The sequence below is a fragment of the Urocitellus parryii genome, chromosome 16 (assembly GCF_045843805.1).
Source record: "Urocitellus parryii isolate mUroPar1 chromosome 16, mUroPar1.hap1, whole genome shotgun sequence".
NCBI lineage: Eukaryota > Metazoa > Chordata > Mammalia > Rodentia > Sciuridae > Urocitellus > Urocitellus parryii.
In genome coordinates this window covers 16,706,550-16,712,549 of record NC_135546.1, presented here as the reverse complement: position 1 = coordinate 16,712,549, position 6,000 = coordinate 16,706,550, and positions in this window count along the sequence as shown.

The window sequence follows — 6,000 nt, the reverse complement described above, 5'->3', positions numbered from 1 at the left end:
GGCCCTTGCCACAGCCTAGGCCTGGGCCCTCATGGCCCATGGCAGGTCCCTCCAAATCTCTTTCCTGGATACTGATCTCGGGCTGCACTGGGTCAAGTCCAAAGCTGGGACCAGCACAGCATGGATGAGGGTCGGGAACTGCACCCAGGACGGAGCCCTGCACCAAGGCAGGACGGGAGCTGGAAGGTTCCATATGGTGCAGAGCCGGCCGGACGCCCTCCCAGCTGGAGTGTGATGTTGTTTTTGTTTTTGGGGCGAAGCCTGCAGGCGAGACAATGGGATGGATGTTTTTCCCTCCTTGTAAGCAGTTTCTCATCTGGACCGAGGGCCGCTTCCCACCTCGGCTTCCTTCCGGCCTCTGGAGGAGCCGCAGAGGGGGAGGACGTGGGCGGGTAGGGAAGGAGCCAGGGCACCGCGACCTGGGCAAGCCGATGGGCGGGGCCTCCAGGGCTGAAAAACTCCTGGCTGTGTGACCTTGGGCAGTGAGTGTGCCTCTCTGATCCTGTTTTCTTCTTTGCAAAATGAGACTGATCACAACACTTGGTAGCAGCCACAGCACAGCACAAGCCGGGGGCTGGCCTGGCTCAGCAGAGGCAGGAGCTGGTGGGTGCCCAGGCAGTGGCCCGTCCTGGTTGGGAACCTCCAGGACCCCTGCCCATAAATCCTCTCCCACCAGCTCCACCGCGGGTACTAAAAATAGCTCACCCCCCACTTCTCCCAGCCGATTCCCAACCGGGTAGGGCAGATGGCCCTGCAAAAGGAAGTGAATTATGGGCAGAGGGGACTCCAAGTGCTGTAAATCCTGCTCTGGCTGAAGCATTTAAGAGGCTCCTAGGAGCCTCACTTCACCTCTCCTGCCCTCCCCGGCCACACCAGGTCCAGCCTTAGGTGGGAACCAGAGATCCAAAGGGTCCAGCTCAGGCCTGGGCTTCCCAGATCCAAATTGGTGCACACCTGTCATCCCAGCTGCTCAGGAGGCTGAGGCAGGAGGATCGAGAGTTGGAGGCCAGCCTCAGCAACTTAGACCCTGTCTCAAAATATATTTTTCCAAAGGGCTTCTCTGAGCCTGCCCGTCCCCCCACCTGCCAGATGGGGCTGAGAGTCTGTTCCTCTAGGGCTTTAGGGAGGCCACCAGTGGGGGCTGGGCCAAGGCAGACTGAGTGGCCCCTCATAAATCCTCTGGGACCCCCTGAACCCCCCTCCTGCTGTGGCCTGTCCAATCCCAGGTGCTTCCTGGAGGAGGGCAGCGGCTCTGGAAGAGGCGGAAGTGAGGCTGGAGGATCAGGGGTGGGGTGACACGGGTCCAGGGAGGAAGTGAGAGCGCCCGGCCACCTCCTGCCTCTGACACATGTGCCCGCGGCTGCCCTGGCCCGTACCTCAGAGGGGTGCTCCCAGCTGTGCCATCCTGGGTGACCCAGGAGCCCCAGGGGGTGGCACAGGGAGAAACGGGGTCCCTTAGCAGCTAGAGGGACCTTTCCAGCCTCAGAGACCCAGGGGCTTTTTGGTTTTTGGTACCAGAGGTTGAACTTGGGGGCACTTAACCCCTGAGCCCCAGCCCCAGCCCTTTTTTAGATTTTATTTAGAGGCAGGGTCTCACTGAGTGGCTGAGGCTGGCCTCCAACTTGCAATCCTCCTGCCTCAGCCTCCCGAACTGCTGGGATGACAGGCATGCGCCCTGGAGCCCCAGAGCCCACCGTTGACCTTTGTGTGACCCTGCAGATAAGAGCTGGAACTGGAACCAGAAGCCTGGGCCCTGGACGCCAGCCCCACACCCTGGCGGTCACCTCCAGGCCTCTCTTGGCTGCTGTATAAAATGGGGCCAGGGAGACTCTGCTCACGTGAGGAGCCATTGTGATAAGCGCAGCCGCAGCCCATGGAAGGGCCTGGATTGGTGTCCCCACCTCCTGACAGGCCCCAGGTGCAGGGGACAATGGCCAGGCGGCCCATCTGCGCTGACCTCAGCGGCTTCCGTGCCCCCCTCCCCCGGCTGCCGGTGGCCCAGGAGGGTCCCCCCATCCCTTTCCTCTCCTTCCTGCTGCCCTGGGTGGTGGCCGGGCCCTTCCTGTTTCCGGGACCTGGAAATAGCTCCCCTGGATGGACGGCTGGACAGACGGCCGGCCTCCACCCCCACGGTGGCCTCCCCAGGGTGGGGGTGGCTGGTGTTGGCTGCTGGGGTAGAGGGGGCCCTAGGTGACTCTCTTGCTCACAGCTCCTCCCCCCAACTGGGTCCCCTCATGCCCTGTCCCCTGGGAGGGGCTCTGGGTCACTCACAGTTGTCACCAACAGCCTGTGACAGAGCCCGGCCTGTGCCATTGACTCCTGTGACCTGGACAACCAACTGGCCGAGCCTCAGCTCTCCTGTCTGTAAAGTGGGGATCCTAGAAAGGGCCGCCCGTCGGCTGCTGGGGTCCACCTGGACCCTCGGCAGGCTCTCCACAGGGCCCGGCCCCTGGAAGCTCCTGAGCATCAGCTGCTCTTCTGCCACCAGGTCTTTCCACCTGTGGGTGACGGCCTTGTGCCCAGGGGAGCCCCAGGGTGACGAGGCTCCTGTCAACCCCAGAGGAGCAGCTTCTGCCCGTTATGCAGATGGACACATGGATGCTCCCGGGAGAAGGCTGCGCCCAAGTCCCCACAGGGAGGAGAGGGCAGCGCTGGGCTCGAACCCAGATCCCTCTGGCCCCGCAGCCTCCCGCGCTCTGCACTGTGCCGTGGGGGACGTGAGCGTCCCCCTAAAGGGCCCAGACCCCCCTGCCGGCTGGCGCGGGAGCCTGGAGGGTGGGGGTGAGGCGGCCCTGGGAGGACACAGGGAGGAGGTGGGCGGGGAGCCCAGGGCTGTGCTGGCCCTGACCGCGGGCCCGGGGACTTCTGGGCCTTTTCCACTCAGTCCTCAGTAAGGACGGGGAAGTCTCCGGGGAAGTCCAGGCCGAGGGGGTGGCTCATCCCGAGACACTGCTCTTGAATAAGGAGGACGTTGTCACTCAAAAGTCCCTGAGGAACCACTTCAGGTTTCCCAGTGGAAGGGACCCTTAGCCAGGGAAACCCAGGCCACGCTGCCCAAGGGCAGAGCCCGACCAACCAAGGTTACAGTTGGACCACCCAAGGCCAGAGGCTGGACCATCCAGGAGCTGAAGTAGGACACCTGAGGTCAGAGGCTGGACCATCTAAGGTCAGAGGCTAGACCATCCAGGGTTTGAGGCTAGACCATCCAGGGTTCCAGGCTAGACCATCCAAGGCCAGTGAAGCCCAAGACCGGAAGATCCCCATCTTGGGCCTCCACCTTTCTCCACCTGCCCAAGTTCTCCGCATTCTGCAGATCTCAGCTCAAGAGTCCCTGAGGACCATGGGTTCAAAGTCCAGCAGTGAGAAACTTCTAGAATGACCCCATTCCACCCCTCATGGTCCTTTGCGATGATGTAATGATCAGAGTCATTTAAGACTGTGTCCCCTGAGGCGGGCTGAGGCCAGGGCCCGTGCCTCTGTGGGGTCACTCTGCTATCCCCAGTCCCTGGCACACAGTAGGTGCTCAGCTAAGGCTGCACAAGGGGGGAGGGGGAGGGAGGGAGGAAGACCTGTGCTTGGCGCTCGGCCCTCCACCATGGCTTAGCTGGGCGCGGAGGCCGGGGGAGAAGCAGGACCCTCTGGACTGGGTTCCGAGGGATGCATAGGAGTTCACCAAGGAAACCAGGGAGGACGGAAGAACGACTGGAGGGGGGGTCCCCTTTTTTGGGTACTGGGGACTAAACCTAAGGGTGCCCCACCTCTAAGTTGCATCCCCAGCCATTTTTATTTCTTATTTTGAGACAGGGTCTCCCTGAGCCACTTAGGGGGCACTCTTGCCGAGTTGCCGAGGCTGGCCTCCAACTTGCGATCCTCCTGCCTCAGCCTCCCAAGCCACTAGGATTACGGACATGCGCCACCAGGCCGGGCTGTCATTGTTTCTCATCTCCTGCAGGGAGCACAGGGCTGCTGAGGTCCCTGGAGGTCCCCGGGTCTCGGGGAGCCATCAAAGACAGCCCCAGCCCCGACTCATGGTGCACCACTCCCAGGAGGCAACCCATTTGACAGAAAAGGAAACTGAGGCCCAGAGGGGCGTGTCCCTAGGTGTCCACTCAGCATGGGCTGGAACACACCCGGCCAGACAGGCAGGTTTGAGCCAGGCCTGGCCTCAGTTTACCCATCCACCCAGTGGGGTTCTCAGGACAGATCTTGGAGCGCCACCCACTGGAGCCGGGTGCCTTCAGCTCTGGACCTTCCTGCCTCCCTGTGGTTCCCTGGGGACACAGGCAGGGCCTCCCGTCCACCCAGGGAGCGCCGCCTCCCGGCCTGGGAATGTGGGTGGGAGCCCCCCGGGGCGGCGGCGGCGGGCACAGAGGCCCCAGTGTGGAGCGCGGGTCCCCTGAGAGGCGCAGAGCCATGAGTGGCCGTCTGAGAATGCCCTCCATTATCCCCTCACAGAGCACAAAGGGGCCACGCGGGGGCTCGGCAGGCCAGGCGCCCGCGGTCCCCGCCCCTGACCACAGAGGGCACCGCTCACAGCGGGAATGAGGCCCCGCCACCTCACCCCCAGGGACACAGGGGGCTCAGGGGGCTGGGCTCCTGGCCCTCCCTCCCAGCCACCCTGGAAAGCCCCGTCCCAGCGGGTGACATCCGGAGCAGACAGGGAAGGGGACACTCCAGAACCCAGGGGCGGAGCCAAGGACACCCACAGGGGACAACAGCAGCCAAGATTGTGTAGGATCCCATCAGTGTGACAGGCACTTTGGCTGCAGGGTCACCCCAGCCCTCACAGCTCACCCTGGGGAGGGACGTTGGCAGTGACCACGGACCCAATGTGGAGGAGTGAGGGGAGGCAGGGAAGTGGGCAGAGGTCACTTATTTGCTGTGTGACTTCAGGCAGGCCGGTAGGCCTCTCTGAGCCTTTAGGAGAAGAAGGGAGGAAGCCAAGGCGCAGGCCTCACGTGGGTTGATGTGGGTCAAAGCCCTTGGTGACGCCCAGCACAGATGGCCACATCCTTAGCAGCAACAGGGCCAATCCTGCATTTCGTGATGCGCTGGGTGCATTGACATGTGTCCACCATTGTCACCCAGTGGGGTGACATGAACGGGAGTCCTGTCTCCCGGATATGGAAACTGAGGGTCACGGAGAGGCAGCGCCACCCAGCTCAGACCCAGAACAGGGCCCAGAATTCAGGGGTCTCCACTCCAAGGCAAGGGACAGGAGGGGACGAAGTGGTGAAGAGCTGTGCCGCAGCAGGCAAGTGGTGGTGTGTCTCTGATCCTCTTTCTCCATCTGTAAAATGGGTCTGATAAAAACCCGTCTCTCAGGGTTGCTGCGAGGAGGGAACGAGACGGGTAAGGCCCCCCCAAAGAAGCCACAGTGACGGCTCCTAGCTCCACCCAGGCCCCCTGGCTGGGGGTACCCAGCCGCCCTGGAGCATTCTGTTTCTAGAACCTTCCTGTGGACAAGTGTCAGGGGCATTTCCTGCCGAGAAAACAATCTCAGAGGCCGAGCCCAGGGGAGGCCAGGGCAGGAGGCCAGGGCAGGAGCCCCTCCTCGGCCCAGCGCTGGCCTCCGCTGTTATTCTTTCCAATTTAAGAAGAAAAACACTTCCTTGCTGTCCCCCCCCGCTGTGCCCTGAGCAGCCAGAGGCCAGGACAGACAGACAGCAGGTTGGAGGGGACGGTGCTCAGAGGCCCGGCCACGGGCCTTGGACGCTGAAGGCCGGGACATGCCCTTCTGTGGGCCACCGCGTCCCCGTGTGCCAAAGCACTGGATGTTTCTGCACATTTCTAAATTGGGGACCCTTTCCGACCCCCTGGGAGTCTGTCTTTAAATGAACTCACTTTCCAAAGACGTCTACACTCGCGGGCTGCAAATCCCTGAGCTGCAGACCTTCTTTCCATTAAAAAGGAACAGTGACCAATGTGAGCGAGTCATTAGAGGCTGCGTGAGCTCCAGGCGGAGACCTTCCCTTGATCTGATCGGGAGTTAGAGTCTCA